General features: G+C 29.1%; 1 protein-coding gene across 3 annotated transcripts in view; it reads right to left on the minus strand.

Annotated features, from left to right (window-relative positions):
- Positions 1–21,084, minus strand: part of LOC113377989 (leucine-rich repeat-containing protein 24-like) — a 573,615-nt gene that overhangs the window by 40,459 nt on the left and 512,072 nt on the right. The window lies entirely within an intron of this gene.

A 21,084-nucleotide genomic window follows, 5' to 3' on the forward strand; every position in this document is an offset into this window, starting at 1 on the left:
TAATAGAAAAACGTTCTAGCATTATTTTTTATGTATATCTACCATAATGTATTGTAACACCTTGTAATATTTCATGAAAATTAATAAAAACAAAGTTTTTGTCAAACCGTAAACAATTACAAAAATACACACTTCGGTTCCAGTTAAAATCTACTGGTACAGAAACTTGACTGTGTCGTTTATTAACCTGATAATTGACCACAACACTCCGGATATAATTATTTTCGATTAATTTCGTTAATGAACAAAGCTAAGTAGAAGTTAAGGAGGCCACGAAGTTCGAGATGTCCAGGAATGCAGGCGATGCGTCCAACACAGCGTGAACGAGCATCTTCTGCAGATTACAACAAAGTTCACATTGAGACAAATACTCTAAAAGGTTTGATTTAATTGCAAAAGACAGAGGTGGAGCTCAGCAAAAGGCTAATTTGATTTTGTTTGTGACACCGAGGGAAGAATTTTATAATATACAAATTTTCCAACAAGTTTGGGGAGTCCAATAATCACGTGATCAATCCTTAAAGAATTTTTGGACCCCCCTCCTCCTTGGTGATACGTGGTGATTCAAAATTACCCGAACAATTATCTGAATCCATATCTATCGAGATTACTATTACATTTTCGAACATTTGTCGACAATCGCTCTTTTACCCAACCTGGTAACTCATCAAGGAAATTATTGCATTTCTACATACAAGAACCGTAATAGTTTTTTAGTTTGTCTGCTTCTAATCAAAAGCACGTAAACGAAATGAAATATTAGAAACTTTCGTGCTAAAATCGCAAAGGAGAATATTTATTTCATTCTGCAATTAGCCCCGTTTCTGTCTGCGGGCGAGAGTTTAAAAAATAGTAATTATCTTTGTGCAGAGAACTGCTGCTTAAAGGCGCAAAATAAAAGGAGAGTTCGGGGTAATTTTAAGTAACTTGTAAGAGTCAAAGTTTTGTGGACTTCTAATTTACCTCAATCAGTGGGATAGTTATCTTAGAAATATGAATTACAAACATGGATTCGCTAAAATCGCCGAATCGCTGTTGTATTATATATTGTAAAACTATTTAATAATCAACGTTTATATAAGGCAGAGCGGGACTTAAAGGTCCGTGAATAATAGGTCCTCTACCGATATCTGAAAAACAAGTAAAGTTACGAAGTTTTTAACAACAAAATTTGAAAGTGAAGAAAAATCTGTATAAGCAACCAACACTTTGATTCTTAGAACGTTGCTATCAAGATTGGTTGTGAGCAGTGTTGTTTAGTTTACGAGACCTTTTTATAATTTTCAAGTATACGTTATTTAATTACTTTATAAGATGTATTGTTTATTTTTAAGTTAGATTCAACAGTTTTACATATATAACCTCTATAAAAGCTTACACGTGGGTGGGATGAAAAGGACCAACTGAACCTTCACACAAAGGGGTGAAAATTAAAAAAAATAGCAAATAAAAAAGTAAATTAAGCTAAAAAAAGCTATTTTACAAAAGATAAATTAAATAAATTATTATTCTAATTCTGCAGCTGCATATTTCTGACAAAGTTCTAAATCAAAGTTATATGCAGTGTTATCTCTATAAAAAAACGCGAAATTTACCTTTTGCATTAATTGAATAATGCAGCTATTATTTCGTAAAATCCTTTAAAAATTAAAAATAAGAAAAAGACCTGTTGCCCCTGGCCGACACATTTTACCCCGCAAAGAACTAGGTGACAAATTTTTGAAAAAAAACGCAAATAAAAATACATTTTTATAATGATTATTATCTGTGGATTTTACTGAACATTGTCAGATTAGTTATTTGTTTGATATTAGTTATTAGCTGTGATATAATTGGTTTGGTTTTTACAATAGAATTGATCAAAATCAAATCGGACCTTTGTGCCCCGCCCTACCCAATATGAAATATATGAATATATGACATTGAGCCATTTTGTCACTAGAAAATGTGTTTAATATTAAAGGCTAAAATTGTAAAGTATTTTCTAATACATTTACCTTATAATAAAATTATTTTCAGTCCCTTCAAAACTCTACAACCCTTGCGAACAAACTTTTAGTTGAAAATACACCTAAAAATATATTTTGGTATGACAAAAAGATTTAAGTATAAAAAAAAATATATTTTATCCGCTTTATCTTAATTATCGATTTTTTTTACCCTTCAACACCTTGATAAAAACTAAACTAAAAAAATCTATGATTTGAACGTTATTTCAAATTGGCAGAAATAATTACCATATCCTTGAAACATCTCTTAAAACACAGTTAATATTTATGATTGCATATTTAAAAATTATCTAATTATAGAATAAGAAATCAGAATTTATCGTAAACATATATATATATATATATATATATATATATATATATATATATATATATATATATATATATATATATATATATATATCAAGAGTTTTGAGTAACAAATACTGCGTACTACACATTGCTCCAAATATGGAGCTCTATATTCAGTTTTGAACTTGAGGGTAAGATGAACCTAATTCTAAAATTTCATGCAAATTGGAACACAGTAAAAAAAAATTATACCCAAAACTCTTCGTTGACTGGAGTACACGATTCGTAAGTTTATAGTTCGATGTAAAATCGTAAATTCGGTCGACCAGCTCTCATACTATGTATTCATGAGCAAATGCGGAAAAACAAGCGTGCATTGCACGTAACATACATAAAACAACGAATTCTCGCGAGCTACATAAGGCGATTACCTTTCGCGACTCGAGTTCGTTCAATCTCGAAAAACGATAGATTATGTATGATAAACACAGCTCACATTGTTTAAGATTCATACACTGTTCCGGAATTGTGATTCTGGCTAAATTTCCAGCAGCAAAAATAATCAAAACAAATCTTCCCTCTATGTGTATGTAAATATGCATACATATTCGTTTAAAGGCATATTGCAAAAAATGACTTATAGACCACTATATGTGGAAATGAAATTCAAAACTTCTCTTTGATCTATTTGATTCGTGCAGATTTTATATTTATCATAACTTCAAATGCTTTTTAAATATAGATTTATTTGCGGTATTTCAACAAGTGTGATAAAAAATATTTCATCTTGAACCATTCAAATACATTTGCATGATATTAAAAAAAAATTTTTTGTTTCCATTGAATATGTAAATTGTCCTGCATAATATTGTCATAACTACTGTCCCGCAGGCCGGACGCAATAAACAGAACTGCGCAGGAACATCATTTTTTAAAGGCAACATAAAATTGCTCTATCATAAAATTTCAATCTGCCTTATTATTATCGACTAATTTTAAATTGTATATATAATATCTTATCAGTGACAATTGACAGTATTTTACAGTAACAATTGTTGTGATTGCTAAGTTATTTAATTAATTATTTTGGTTCATGTAAAAAAAAAATCACACCTGGGGTTAGTTAAAACAAAACATGGGGATAGTTGTAACATTCAAGAATTATATACATATTCAAGTAAAGAGATTGAATGGTATGCATAGTTTGTAAGATGTGGACAAATGTAAATTGTAATACAGGAGACACTATTGAGCCGATTCAGCCGCACAACAGACCAATGTTATGGCAAGGCCAATGTTACGCTTCAACTTGCACGCATTATGCTACTGAATTATACTGAATATTGTCGAAATGTCATGTATTTTCTGTGCATTCAAGCGTTTTACACATAAACTGCAACGTCACTTGTATGTTATGAAGCTGGCTGAGAAAGACCCTGTTATCTAAGATCGATTTGTGCAGTTTCTAGGTTAAATTTTCTATCCGACAACCTGAGAAAAACGCCTGACTGCACAGCACCCACATGGCTTTTGTCAATATTTCGAACGATTTTGTATGGAAAGTTCTTCATAACATAGCCTTGCCATAACATTAATCTGTTATCTGGCAGAATCGGTCTATATATATTCTATTTGTATTATGATATTAATTGTAGTTTACATTGATTTATTATGAAAATTCATATTACAGGTGACATTATAAATTTATTTATATTAATTATAGTTTGCGTTAATGTATGATTAAAATAATCTAAAATAAGTCAATTTTCTAAAAAAAAAATTAAAAAGTTAATTATCAGAAGCATTGTTTTTTATCGTCACTACTTGCCCCGGTAGATGTTACAATTATCCCCAAACACAGGGTAAGTTGAAACCCAGCACTTTTTCTAAAAACTGATTATTGGTAAAATAATGAACAACATTCGTAGAGATATTTTTATTTAATTCGGTAGAGTAATAATTACAGCAACTATCCATCTTTATTTCGTTGAAATATAATCAATGGATCTCAAAATACATAATTTATCTTCTATTATTCTATGTTCCAAAATAATAAAATGTACATTATTGATGATATTGATGAACGTATATCCACAAAATAAGCGCTTATAATTAATCTAATAAAAATATTCGCCAAACAAACAAAGTACATGTTATTCGTTTTGCAACCCTGTGTGCAACCAGTATACGCTCTATGAATATTTCAATCAAAGTCGTACAAGGCCGTACCTGTGTATTTTTAATCTATTTGGTCTTGTTTTCACTTTATGTAATTTATTCTATACAATGATTTGATGTTTATTTTTGTAAGTGCCCACAGAAGCGGAAACACTCTTTTGAATATAGCGACATATATACAGCCAATTTATAAAAAAAAATCACAGCAAACTAATTTTAGCATTCTAGATATAAATATAGTTTTTGTGTAAAGATTATTTTTCATTAAGGGCTATTAAAAACTCATAGTTGTTCTCTTCTAATTGTGGTGATGTTTTGAACTTTTTGCAATTTGGAAACATATTTATGATGTACAGGGTGTCCCAGACCTTAACGTCAAGCCAAAACGGGGTGATAGTATTGATCTTAACTGTCCTGAAAAAATTATCTCAGGTTATTTGAAAATTATGAGCTTTTAAGTGCACCTAGACCTAGAGCTTAGGTGAAATTATGACATTTCTCGGTTATTATGGTTATTTTTTATTGTGTTCATTTAAACTTTGGAATCGTAACCGTGAATAACATTTCTAGGACCACAGTACAAAATAATAACGCAATTGCCTCGAGTTTTTTTTTTAAATTAAATTTTTTTGGTTAACTATGAATTTAAAATTCTTGAAATAGATCGACTTTAGGAGAATCTCCTCTAACAAAAATTTACTAAAGTGTGTAGGCAAGTTTCATCAAAAGTTGGCGCATTTAATCAGGAGTGTAAATTGGTAAAATATTTGATAATTTTATTATTGAAAAATTTCGCATATAGAAACAAAAACTTAAAACTGTTTTTAATAAAATTTCAGTAATTTTGAGGGTAAAATGTTAATTTAGAAACTTTATATTTGATACTTTTAAACATAGTACAATAAAAAGTATTGAAATTTAACTGATTAAGCTGAATATTTTTCTATCTCAGATACTTTTGTCCTGCTGACATGGCATTTTGCAACAAGTGTTCTGTGTAGTCCTTTTTCGGATTTCTCACAATATTTCTTCATTTATAACTCCATTGATCTTTTCACTCATATTTTGCAATCTATAATAATACCGCTCTAAAAATATCAAAATTATATACGAATAATTTTTCTCTTTATTGTGAAAACCCCAATAATTATATTAAAACGACGTTATTATCCAGCAGCAAGCTAGAAATTATATGAAGTAAAATTAAGATGATAATAAATTATAAACAAAATAGATCAATATAATAAATAATAAACTAAAAATATTACTACCCCGATGATAATTGTATCAAATGTGAATGCTAAAACGAACATTTTAACTCAAAATTCTTAACTTTAGCCTCATACAATTTATTCTTGCAAGTTTTTTTAATTCAATTCGAAGGTATGAATACACAGTTTAGAAGACTGATCAATATTATTCCGATATTCACATGTTCCAAGTGTAATATTACTAATTCCATCAAATGAAAATTACCTCGAGCATCTTTGCATTCGTCGATAGTGCTGCAATGGGTTCAATAGAATTTAAGCAATTTCATTTAATAACGCATTCGGAAACATGATCATCAAAACCGTAGAATTCATCGATTGGTTCGGTAATAGAAGAACATTTTCATACATACACGGAAATAATTAAAATCGTAACAGTTAGAGTGAATATTATGAGTAAACTAAGGAAATAATCATATTATAGAATGAAATCTAAACTTATGGAGAAATCTTATACTATAAAAATAAAATAAATTACTATACAATTACAATTACTATGAATAGATAACAACAAATTTAAAGCGAGAAACGATACATTATTTGTTAAAGAGAACTAATAATTAATTTCCCCTAGAGTAAGTTATAGTTAATCGCAAAAAATCGAGAATAAAATTTTTTATATATCTTTGCGTTTTAAAAGTTTCTGAACATTTTGACATACCTTAGGGCAAATGGATGTATTTGTGTGTGAACGTGTGTTCGTCTGTGTGTGTATTTATGTTAGAATGCAATTTTTCGTCGACAATTTAGAGAACACGGATCGATCGATTTGAATGATTTAAAAAACATTCGATTCCTATTGATAAAGAGACGTGCTGATTAGTTTTTCCCCAAGGCAGTTCCAGCGGTTCCAACGATACGGACAAAACGTGCAAAAAATAGTAAGTTAATTTTTGAAAGAACGGAGCGTCCGATTTAAATGATTCAAAAAGCATTTTATTTGTATTGACAAAATGAAAAACTGGTGAAATTTTTGGGAAGGCAGGTCTAGTTAATTTTACTCTAATATTCTACTACTCCAACAATTTTCTTTTAATTAAATTTTTGGAACGGAGAGTTTCAGCAATTTGCCTTAAGGCACGATACCATGCACCACTAGATTGATGCATATGTCAGACTCATTTTTGTTCATCATACCATCTTAGCACAAAATTCTAACTTCAGCAGAAAGTCGATAATTAGAAAATAGTTCTTATATACTAGTGTTATATATGTTTGTAGAGGTTTGTAAAGGCTTGGATGAATAATACGGTAAAGTGGGGCACAAAGGCCCAATTTGAATTTTGGACATTATAATGTAAACCAACCTCATTAAAACAAATAACTCATATCAAACAAACAACTATCTAACTATGTTCAGTAAAATACCTAGCTATTGTTGAACAACTATGTTTTTTTGCTATTTTTCAAAAAAATTGCCATCTGGTCTTTTTCCCCATAGGCGGAGTAAAATAGTACAGCCAAGGATAAAACGAATCCAATCTTTTAACATTTTAAAAAGATTTTACAAAATAATACCTACATTATTTAATCAATGCAAAATACAAAGTTCATAAGTACATTTTATACAAAAATTTCACTGTAGATAACCTAGATCTGGTATTTTGTCAAAAGTTATTAGCAGAGATAGAATGCCTTTCTTAACTTAATTTACTGTTTAGTAACTATATTTTTATTGTTTACTTCTTTGGCATGGTAAAGGTTCAATTGGTCCTTTTTACCCCACCCAGGTGTAAACTTTAATAGAAGGTATAAAATTACCAATACATCTATTAAAACAATTAAATAACGTATACTTAAAAATTATATTATGCTCTCGTAAACTAAACAATAGTGCTCACAACAGAAAAAACTAACAATGAAAGAAAATACATTTGTTAGGGATTTTCAAAAATTACCGTTCATCTCCTGATAGGGACATCATAAAAATCAAGGGGATGGCTAGTTATACATCTTTTGTCCTTAACTTTCAAAGATTTTTATTAAAAAATTCCTGACTTTAAGGTTTTTGAGATATCGGTGATGGACGTGGTTTCATATGCTGTTACATAAAATGCAAAAGTTTCGAATGAAAGGTTTGTTCTATCACAAAAATGTACAAGGTTTTGTTTTTAATCAGCAATCAAAATTATAACATTCTATATGAAGTAATTATTTTTACTAATGACTATTGGAAGGAAACCCAATCGTTAACCTATTCTAGTTTTGATATAATTTTTATTGGAAATAAATCCGATATTAGACTCTACCACTTGCGTCAAGTACTTCTCAAAATTCATAAATTAAATCACAAATACCCAAATAAAAATTATATCACTATTACATATATTACGAGCTATATCGTCCATACAATCCAAATAATCGTCCTCTAAATATCCAGATATAAATCGTTATGTTCAATTACACTTAATACGACATAATCACCATTTATCAAAGCCCAATATTATTATATATATTCCACTCATAAACCCATTGATAGCCCTAATACGTATTTAAATATTTAAATTACACATGAGTATTTAAATAAAGTCATACGGGTATAATCGTTGTTGGCATATTTTTAGTTGAACAAAAACACAATAATATCAGATTAAAACAGTTTACACCTCATAATACGACGTCGGTCACATGTGAACATTTAATTCAAAAGAATTTTCATGTTAACGTGGAATGCATGAAAATATCATTTGCAGTACTGACAAATCATTAAGGAGAAGCTTTAAAAGGCTTAAAATGTAATAGAGGACAGAGTTTACATGCGATATAAATATTATGCAACGTTTTTTTGAATATACGAGGTCTGTTCAAAAAGTACCCGGAATTTTCGTTTTTTCAAAAAAATATTTATTTATTCGTCTTCCTTAATGTGGTCCCCTTCAAAGTAGTCCCCCCCAGATATAATACACTTATGCCAGCGTTTTTTCCAATTTTCGAAGCACCCTTGATATTCACTTTTTGATATGTCCTTGAGCACTCTCAGCGATTTTCTTCAATCGAGGAAAACCGCCGTCCTTTCATGGGTCTCTTCAACTTTGGGAATAGAAAAAAGTCACACGGAGCCATATCTGGTGAATTTTTGCACTTTGCAACACTTTATTTCATTTTTTACGCAAAATTTAATACAAATTCTTTGACTTTTCAATTCTTCCATTGTAAAAATCGCCGAGCTCAGAAAAACACGTCGAACCTTAGCGACTACCACAGACAAAGTAAACAGTGAATATAGCTGAAAATTTCATCATACTTTAGGGGCATGTATACCAACACAATAAAAAAAAATTTGACAATCAGACACTCCAGACCCGCGAAATTTAATTATTAGTTATTCCGGGTACTTTTTGAACACACCTCGTAATAGGAAAGACTGAAGTGAAATGGTCGCTGGAAAATATACTGAACATTAATTGAACTAGTGGTGAATGTATAGCATTGTAATTTCAAATCATTTGGAAGTATTTTTATAATTATGAAGTTTTTTAAAAACAGATATTTTTCCAGAAATTGAGCATCTTTCATAATTAGATTTTTGAAAAAAAGATAAAATATTGAAAATAAATTTCAAAATTTTCGAAAACTTTTAAAGTTTGTTGGATGTTTGATTTGGAGGCTGCTTAGTTACTAAGGTAAAAAGTGAATATTTTGAATTTATAAATAATTTAGTGTATAAATATAAAATATTTTTTATTTGTAAGCATTAGTTTCTGAAGAACTGGACATCCGATATCCCAGAAAGGTTGAAAATAATAATTGAAGAAAAATGAGCATTCAGTTCAGAAATTTCACAATCATAGTAGGAGCGCTAGGAGTTTATTGTAACGAGAAGTAACAGGCGTTTTTCAATGAGATCTTAAATGATATTAAAATATTTTTTTGTCTCCGCTAGATATGTATAATATTGTCCTGCATAATATTGTTATTATTGTAATATTGAAGCAGAGATCAGAATTGTGCAGGTGAGTCTTTTTTGACAAGCAATATAAAAAACTATGATAAATTTCGGTTTGCGTTATTATTATCGACTGGTTTTGTTGCTCATCAATCTTTGATAATGTATATCAATTTTTGTGCTACATTGTTTAGATAGCTGTCTTGATTAACCCTTTCCACTCGCGAATGTCGAGATTTATATTTTGTCGCCGGAGCGGCGGCATCTGGATGGGAAGAAAAGAAAGAGAAGGAAAAAATAATAAAACCACCTCTGGGGTTAGTTGAAACAAAACCTTGGGGCTAGTTGTTACATACAAGAATAATATACAGATCGTAAGTAAAGAGATTTAATGGAATGTATAGTTCGTAAGATGTGGGCAAATGTAAATTGTGTTACAGGTAACACTATATCTTTTGTTTGTATTATTATATTAATAGTAATTTATATTGATTTTAATAAATATTGATATTATAAGATACATTATATATTTTATTTCTATTAATTATAGTTTGCGTTGATGTATGAAGAGAATTACTTAAAAATGAGTAAAGAATAACTTATAAGAGGTATCATTGTTGTTGTTTTTATCGTTACTAATTGCTTCGGTGTATGTTGAAACTGGCCGCAAACGCGGGGTAAGTTATAATACTGCACTTTTTAGAAATAGATTAATTGTTACGTAATAAACAACAGTTGTAAAAACTTTTTTACTTGATACGATAGAGAAATAGTTACAACAACTATCCATATTTATTTCGTAAAAATAATAGTCAGTGGATCTCAAGATATAATTAAAGAAAAAAATATTTAAAAAAAAGTTACAACAAGCCCCTGGCTCCTCTAAATCCATACATTCAACAATTTATTCTAATTTATTCAAGGTATGCCAGAATGATAATGAATTTATAAATGAATCTTGAAACGTAAAAATAAAACAAATTTAATTTGATTACGTTAATATATATATATAATTATAATAGCTTAATTGATACTTACTATTCAAGTAAATATATTTTTAATGAATGAATTATCTGTTTTGAAAAAGTGAAATGTCATTACATCGTTTCGGGTACAATTTACAACCCGTAATCAATTTAATTATCAATTACCATCCCTCGATCAAATCAAAATACATTATATACTTAAGACGATTACGATTATTCGCCATTTGTCGGAATACCCGACATAGTTAACCTTTTTTAATTAACTGAGAACCTTTTTTTTCGGACCGTAATTAGAGTGAATTTTCATTAGGCCGAATATACATTTTGTTTTCCCTAGTTCGATAACACGCAGAGCTTCCGAAGGGGGTTTAATAATTCATGGCGAATAAAACAATGTGTAAGAGGACAATGTATACCGCGGAGGCATTTTATCGGAAACATCTGATGCGGCTGCAAATGCATTAATAATTACGTCAATCACAAGTCAGAAAATCATACAGCACGACGACCACCACGATCGATAACCATAATTAGCTGACGCCTCATCACTGGCGACGAAACAATTTGCCAAACTGTAATGGAAATAAATGATAAGTGGTTTTTGGAATTTTTTTCAGCGCAAGTACATTTCCCGCTCAGCAAAAATTGAACTCTTTGAATTCCACACTATTGGCTACCATCTACTTAGAACCACTTGAAGGCAGAAACGTAAATCCACATGACGTGCTGTGTGTGTAGAATGTCGTCCGTACGGCAGCATCCGACTATCCGAGTGGGAAGGGATAAATTCATATTTGATTCGACTATTTACACAAGTTCATGCAACTTCTCTTTAGGCAAAATGACACAGACACATGTAGTTCAATTTTTACAAAAATTAAATCTAAGTTTAATTCTGACCGCCTCAGGAACTTGGTATATCAGATTGATTTCTCTAATTTCGAACTTTTTTATATCGGAGAAACTAGCCAAAACCATAGTAAACGCCTTCATCAACATAAAAATAACTCAAAAATCCCAAGCAATTTAAGACAATGCTAACTGATCATATTAAATTAAACCATAATATAGATTTTTTCAACCCTAAAATTTTACATTTTGAAAAGAACGTAATAAAAGAAGATTCGCCGAGGGGTTGTTTTTACAATTACACAACGACAAAGTCATAAACAAACGTTTTGACAATACGGCCCTGAACGAGACTAACACATGGTTCCTTAATAGCGTGTCAAAATTTCTTAAAAAATTACAAGATTCCATCGCTTTTTAAATTTCCCGTAAAATTTGAACACATGCTAAAAACTGCTAAGAAAAAATGTGACATTTCTATCTCATACTCAGAACAGTAAATACATAGTTCGACAACTTGTTAAGTTATCATGTTTATTAGTGTGTATTACCATATGTGAAGTTAAAAAATATATATTTTATCAATGTGCACATACCTATACCATCGATTAATAATGTTTTCAAATGTTATATTAGGATACAAAATTGTAAGTGTTTTATTATTATTATTATTATTGTTTTTCTATGAAATTTCTTACATATTATTTATTTAGTTTTAATTTTTATAGTTAAATTGATTACCACTGAATGAAGGCTAAGATGCTAGCCGAAACGTAAGGATTTTAAATAAATAAATTTTTAAAAAACTCTCAAACTATAAATTATTGCATAAATTATTAATATTTAACTTACATAGATTAGTGGAAATCCAGAAAAAGAAAAGAAAAACAATATATTATTGTTTATAATTTTTTACAGTTCCGCAAGATCCTCGAATAGCTTGACAAGCGCGTGAAATGATAGATATTATTATTGATTACACCTTGGTTATGAATAAATGAATAAATAAATAAATAAATAAAAAAAATTATAAACACTCACTGAAATGGTTTATAGATGTTAAATGCACTTCGTAATATGCTTTTGTAATAAATTCATTGATTAACGACTCATTCATATTTATTCTCAATAGGCCAAAAAAATAATAGGTCTGAAAGCATCTCTAAAGTTCGCGTCTAACACAAAACCAGTTAAAATTTCCTGTAATCATTTGATTTGAGTTCAAGTAGATTCCAATAGCTTATAGAATACATAGATTCTAATTGCTATATAATTCTAAAGTAAAAAAAATGTATATATCTCAGCAATTTTACTATATTTCAATTAGAGTTTTCGCCTAATATCAAAAATACTAGAAAATAGTCTTGTCTCAAAAATTAACGACAAAAAATATAATTTGCAAATATAAACACTAATAAACTTGAATGTGTCCCAAGGTCTGCTCGCAAATTTTATTCTTAATTAATTATTATTAAAATTTTATTATAAATTAATTCCAGCACTGAATAAACGATTATTTGGAGATCTACACTACATTTGTAGCTAAAATAATCTTGTCTCAATAATTAGCGACAATTTGCAAATATCACTAATAAACTTAAATGTGTTCCAGGGTCTGCTCGCAAATATTATTATTAAAATTTTATTATGAATTAATTCCAGCACTGAAGAAACGATTATTTGGAGATCTATACTGCCTAAGTAGCTAAAATTTTTATTTAGGATTAGTGCCAGGTGCACACAAAAAATCTAAAATAGCCATCTAAGTGGCTTTTTCTGACAAGAGATGATACGCAGACGTTGCACAGTATAGAAATATTATTATAGTTGGCACGCGTTAAAACAAAGTGCTCATCATTGACTTGTAAACCATATGAAAATGATCTTATTTATACAACATAAATATTATTCCGCATGTAAAATATATCTGTCAAGATATGTCACATCATATATAAATGTTTATGTAGTAACTTAAACGCTTATAGATAATTCTGCAAAATGTAAAATTACACGTTTTACCTATTTACTCACTAGTTCCATATTTCATACCAGATCATTATGGTTTCATAATGTTTATTTGCTCATATTCTAGACTATTTAATCAACTTAGTATTCTCTATAAAATAATGTTTGCATGTATGCAGTATTTATAGGAGGGGGACACTGGGTACGGTTGTGCCACCTGAATTTTCCTTTCCCTTTCTCTTTTGTATTTTGTCTTAGTTGAGTTGAACTTTTTATCTGTTTAATCTTCACCCAAAAAGGACAAGATATACATGTCACAACCGTACCCACAAAATTTATCACAACCCAATTGCCAGCCAATCCCAACGCAACCTTCTCAAAACAAATCTTCGTTATGACTAAACTAAAAAATTATCTAGGCAAAAAATTTATTGCTGGTAATTAACTACTAATGTTAAAAGCGAATACAACAAAAAAACTTACTTTTGACTCTTTAAAAGTAATGCGGTATAGAGTTCATGTACAATTTAGGCAATAACAGAAACTTGTACGAACAAACATACTTCATCTTTCTCCCTTTGGACCCTATCTCAAAATCAGCATAATTTAGCTGTTATGATAACCGTCCCTCATATGTATGTTAGCTTAGTTCTTAGAAAAATCGCTGAAAAAATTCGATTGTTTTAAAAAATATTAGAGTCGTATTGACATTTGGAAACGGTTACATTATACTATTCAGAGGCCAGCCTTATTAATGTTATTAAACTTTTTTTTATTTATTTTATTCTGCTATATGTTTTTTATAAACAATAAGCAGAAACTGCTAACAATAAATATTTTACAATATTAACTAAAAAATAGTAGCAACACCCAACACTTAACACACAAATATCTATATTTTTATTTCTTTTAAGAATTTAACAATATGAATAATTTTATTTTACAAAACTTTGGGTGTCGTTCCAATAAGCGACAATTTTCAATTTTTTCAAAATCAATCTTAGTTGACTTCTCTGGCAAATCTCTATATTTGAACTTTACTAGTTAGTTTCAAATTCTGTTCAGAATTTGAAAAAGTTTGTATTGACAACTTTGCCAATTTAAAGTTGTGTAACAACGTACAATAAAAATATAATTTGAATATATAATTTACTGTAAAATGATTACAATTATGGAACCCAAGCCATTCAATTTTTTTAATAAAGCTGAGAATCAGAATTAATAATTTACTCGGGATAGTATCTCGTACTATCAGACATTGGCTTTCAAATTTATCACCGCTGCAAAATTATTATTTTATTATTATTTCTCATCAATTACTGATATCATAATCGATTACAGTGCATTATCATTTTGCAAATCTCTATCCGGATTCAACTTCAATTTCAATTTCGTTGGAAGTTCAAACGAGATAAATTTCAAAATCATGAGCAAATCGTGACTCTTCTCTAATAAGACGACAATCGAGAGATCTCCTGCACGTTTGCAATACGTTACATATTGAATCTCAGTGCCTTACATCCAATTACTTCAATAAAAGGCGGAATTGTGCAAAATAAACTTGTATAAAGTTGGAAAATATATAAAATCGATCGCAATTTGCATATTTAAGTTCAGTAAGATATTGAAATGGGGGTAAAACTAGACGTAATAATAGAATTATGCTCTTGGTAGATTTCGCGTTTTGTAGGAAATTTTCATGTACAGAGCTTTGGAATAGTAATGTTTACCTAAAGCTTTGGCATTATCATTTTTATCTAACTTTGTAGACAATTTGCATAAGATTATCACTAAAATGTATAGTGGTTACTTTATGGCATTTCCAAAATATGGTGTAAATTCGTCGAAGTGAGTCAACAACACAGTGAAAGAAAAATTGCTAAAAAGTTACAGGGCTAAGAAGCTAGAAAGCTAAGAAGCTAAACATTTATGAGATGGATTTTATAAAACCAAAACAAAGAATAAATTACAGTAACAGCTCATGCATTTGAAGTATTTTTCAATCAAAGATCTAAGGAGCACAGGCTGCAATGGCAGACATCTAAAAAGCCTTCACAAAAACAGAAACGATACTGACGAATAACACAAACCACAGCTTGATAAAGGAATTAATAATTTTTGCTAATAATTTGATTTGCTGCTAATATTATGTTTTCTCAGCGCTCGCAGGCATTCCGCTTTGCTTGACACCAAAATTAATATGTGATCTTTTGTAGACATTTTTCTCAAAAACGGCTGCACCGATTTAAAAAATGTAAATAAGTAAAATGTAAATCTAAATAAGTGCTCTCGATAATTAGTTTTGCGCTGGTCGTGTCGTTTCTTTATAATTCGCAGATAAGTGCAAATGTTTCATCCACAATTTAGCCAAAGAATTCAAAAACTGTTCGTAAAATTTCAGTTAGAAATCAACCTGGCCGTTACTGCGAAATTCATTGATGATGTTAAAGAAATTTTGCAAAGTGCAAAATAATATAGTACCTACTTGATTTACATTATAAAATACTCATACTGGTCAAAATAGGAAAATAATTAATTAGCAATTTTATCCAGAATAGACCTACTATAGTTTGAAACTATCCACTCGTCTATTAAATCCAGTCATTAATCAAATTATCACATATACACGTATACATTTGTTATTAAGTCGTCGTTATTCATTTCTCACGGACAAAATAACTCTTTAGATGTTCAAGAATAAACGTCGTCGTCGTGCAAAGTCAAGTTTGAATCGGACGCGATCCCTATAGAATAGGAAACGCTTTTGTGTCATTAATGAGAACTCGCGAGTCATCAGAGCAATATCACGAAATTATTTACTCCTTGTCAGAGACTATGACATTTATTTAATACAATGGACTTGTATGAATGCAGACTGCAGATACCGAACAACTACTATCTTCAATAAACAAATACTTATCAAGTGACTACGAACAACAAGTCCGTGGGAACAAAACGATACGAAATTGAAGGAGATGCACATTTCAATAAAGATAACACTGTTTACTTAAACTATTTAATGAAAACAATAGAGATGTAATGAATGGATGATCTTTTCTTCCACAAAATTCATGTTTGTTGAATATAGAAGCACGGAGGGAGGGACGTTCTTTGACAAACGAATAATTAAGTTGTTATATTTTCAGATATAGTTTTATGAATAGTACCTATATTCTAGAGGTGGAAAAGTACTGCTTCAATTAAAATAATGAAAAAAAAATTATGTATTTTTTTACAAACAGTGTATAATTTTAGCGACATTCAATATTTTTCCTGTTACGAGCTTTGGAGATTTAAAATTTTGATATTTTGATATTTCCATTTTAAATTTTTAAAATGCTTCAAAATATTTGTTTTGGGTGCAGATTCATAAATCTCAAATCAATATATATCGGACATGCATAACAAGAATAAAAACACAAATTTAAAACAAACTAAAATATGTAACGATGGAGTTTAAAAAATTGTAAGCAAAACCTAAAATGTACCTACAATCTGCGTATCTAGTAATAAAAATAAAAATAACAAAAATCTATGGTCTGAGGATATGATAACGCACTACACTTTTTATTATAATCATTAAAACTGCTGTATTTATATTAATTTTTGTAATTTTATTAACATAACATTTTTTACGAAAAAGAAAGTGTGCAGTATGCACGGTCTGTTGACGAATTGGAGATAAAATATTTATTTTTTTAACTACATTTTTACTTAGATTTTAACATGAATTGAAATAATTAACAACCAATTTGTCGAATTGAAAAAAATAATATTGACAAAAATTAAGTAAATTTAAATTATCAAACTAACGTATTAAAAATTTAAATATCATATAAAAAATGTTTTAACCCCGGGTTTTTTCTTCCTGGTATGAATTGCTAAATGATGACACATATCTAGTTTGGAAATGTATTAATAGAGCATTATCAATGTTAATTCTTTATTTTTTAATTTATATTTAAATATATACCTAAATTAAGTGAATAATTACAAAGTGTTAATGATTTCTGTCATATGTGTTTTTAATGCGAATTATTTTTAATTTTCTTGATAAAATTCGCGAGTATCGAATAAAAGTTTAAAATGTTTGCTTACGTTTCTTTAAACGGCTTTGAACGTAAACATGAATCAAAAATCACCTGAAAAAATAAATTCGACTTCGATGAGATGAATAATAACAATTAACTTTCAATAAATAATAATAGATAGGAGTTAAAACCATTAAAGAAAACATTTTATTTGCCAGAACGAGGAGAAATTTCGTAAAGCAATGTAAAAAATGTAAGTATAATTATTAAACGCAATAAATAAATTCGTCTGTTAATTATTTATTATATTATTTCAATATCAATATACAAATAATGTTACTGAACCCAAAATTTTGTAAATATGTGCATATTTTATTACAATTTCTTAACGTTGTGTTTTTTCTTCCAGACATGAATTGCTAAATAATAAAACATATCTAGTTTCGAAAGTATAAAAAGAAAACTATTTATATTAATTAATTTCATCAACAGTTTATAATTCGATGAAAACTTGTTGAAGTCGGATGTAAAAATAGAGAATTATGTCTATTATGGGCCAGATAATAAAATAATGTAAGTTAATTCGACTCTAGAATTTTGGACAATAATATATACAATAGTCGAACGCAGATGCATTTGCAGTACACAAAAGAAGTCTATTTACAAATTGATAATTCAAAGTATCATCAATAAAAATATAATTTTAATATATAATTAAAGTTTCGGCTAAAACAAATAGGATAACATCGATCGATCATGAGTACGTACCCTAACAGAATGAAAGGCTGTCAATCAGCCGCCCTCGCGCCACATGCGGTGCGACACGCCAAAGAATAATTTTGTTATGGAATTGAAAGATTATCCCAATTTGTCATTGGAATTATAATTTTTCTTTTTTCTTTTAATTTCATTAACGAACCTATTCACAAATATCACCACCAACATGGAATTCTATTAATTAAAGAAGGATATTATTTCGTGCTTCAAAAATTTTGTCGAGCAATATTACAAAAGGAAGAATTATGATAAGTGCAAAGTGAGGTCAATGTTTCTATATAAGACAATTTTTCAAGATGTATTTTATATATATACATATACATATATATATATATATATATATATATATATATATATATATTGTGTTTATTATTAAATGTTAACAGCCAATTCGAAGCAAATAAACAGCAAATATTAACCCTTTCCACTCGGATGCCGCCGTTCCTGCAGCAAAATATATATTAATCTCGCAATTCGCTAATGGAAAGGGTTAAATTATATGTATTTGGGAAAAAAAATTGTGGCATCATTCAGCAGTTCCAAAATTATTACAATGATCAAAACGAATAAAATAAATATAATTTAATTTTATTAAATTTTCGATGGATTTTCAAAAATGATTCAAAATCGAATAAAATATCTATTGATAAATTACATTCTATACAGTAAGAAAGTGATTCCCTAATATTCAATATCCACTGATAATGACAAAAAATAAAATGAATACTAATAAAATTCAACTGACCGCACTCCCAGGACGATTGTGACAGGCATACAGATATGTAGGTTAAAAATCAATAGCTATAAACACAAAAATGGTTTATAACGACTTTTATTGTCAGAAATATGCACAACACAAAATATGCATTTCAGCAACCGCAAAGCTTATGAATATAATATAACAATATATAACAGAACATCTTTTTTAAATAAAGTTTAAATAATCAATAAGCCACCATCGCGAATAGTGTTATTATAAATTTCTTCTTTAAAATCAGTCAAAAATGTTAACTAATCGTTATCAGATCACTAATCAATCAAAATATTAAAGTGACGTATCAAAATAGTAAAGTGAAATATTAAAGATCTAGTCAGAATCATCATTAAAATGGTGACACATGTAATAGTAACTATCACCTGTGCATTTTACGTTGTACCAGAAACCGCATGTTCCTTGGCATTTGATCCATTTTACGCTACCCCTACTTTCAGAATATGAGCTTCCACAAAACAAACAGAATCTTTTTCTTGTATTGCTTTTTCCTTTTGCTTTCTCTTTCGTTTTGTTCCTAGTTCAGTTAGATTTTTTTCATATGTTCATCCTTTCAATAAAAAAAAAACATGAAAACGTGTCACAACCGTACCCACAATATTTGTCATAACCGTACCAAACGCACACTTTTGGAGACAAATCATCGTTATGATCGAGCTAAATTATTTACGCAAACACTAATTGCTGGTAATTAACTACTAACCTTCAACTTACAGCAAATATATATATATATATATATATATATATATATCAATGATACAAAAGTTCTGATACCAGCGTTCATCGAAATAACTCAGACAGCGCATCGTTAATTTCTAGCAATTTACGAGTAGTAGCAGACTATCCCAAGGAATAATTGCATTTCAGCGTATTTTTGACAAAAAACAATTCTCGTATTTCATACGAGAAGTTCGTGTGTTCTGTAGTGTTTTATCCCTGTCTGCTTTAATATTCCACCCAGTAATATTATGCAGTGCCATGTATGCTGCATTAGGGATGTATTTATTTAAGCCAAAATGTACACGGCTATGTGCACGTATCGTATGGCGACCGGAGTCCGCGGTCGTCAGCACTAGTTCGCATTAATAATATAGCTTGGGACATTGATTTTAAAACTGTTGCTACTGTATTATAAACTTTTGCCACAAGACAAATTTCTGCAAATTTAAAGAAATGTGAGTAAAAAAATACTAATTAGAAACATGTTTTTTTTAAAAAGCAACCTAACGTTTAGCATAATTATGTTTGAGAATGTGTTTATTATCATAATTCTATATTTTATTTAAAACTGTGCTTCCAGAACTATTAGCACATTAAGCATATATATACTTTTTTAACCCAACTATACTAAATTTCAAAAGATAATTTATTCTATTCTTTTATTCTACATAAAGATATATTTATGTCCATGATAAAGTATATCTGTATATAAATGAAACCAGCTACACAAACTATTGTCGTTGCTTGATCTCTTGTTTAGAGTCAAAATCTGAATATCAATTTATTCTTCATTATTTATAAAATATGCAACTTTTAATACTTAATAGCCATCATAAGCGAAAACATGTAGACTTCCTCTAAAATTCCGAAAGTATCTGAGATATAATTCTGAAAAAGATATATCTTCGGCATGTTAGAATAAAGCTGTACTGCTTTAATATTTTTAATATCTATAAAAATGCAGAGAATTATTATGTTAAACAACGCCTAAATAAATATTGTTTTCACAATTTCACTGGTCATGTAATTGTGTTTGAAGAACTTTATGTAATTAAAATTAACATACAATCATTGATTGCTTTTTTTGTTTAGTTGTAGTATCAGTTTTGCATAAAAAATAATTTTCATTTAATAACCTCAAAATATATAGTAACCACAAATAATCCAAAGTACTTCAAGAAACTTACGTGTCTTACACGGCACAGATTTTTCATTTGCTTTATTATTCGCACCATAATTATTTATGGGGATGGATAAAATATTCTTCCGATTTAGACATTTTTATTAACTCAAGATTTGTACTAATATTTTACCTTAAAATGGAATGACATGAAACATCGATAAATGAA

Source organism: Ctenocephalides felis, unplaced genomic scaffold (genome assembly GCF_003426905.1).
Source record: "Ctenocephalides felis isolate EL2017-DRISC unplaced genomic scaffold, ASM342690v1 CF-g0.4_SCAFFOLD_01886, whole genome shotgun sequence".
Classification (NCBI taxonomy): Eukaryota; Metazoa; Arthropoda; class Insecta; order Siphonaptera; family Pulicidae; genus Ctenocephalides; species Ctenocephalides felis.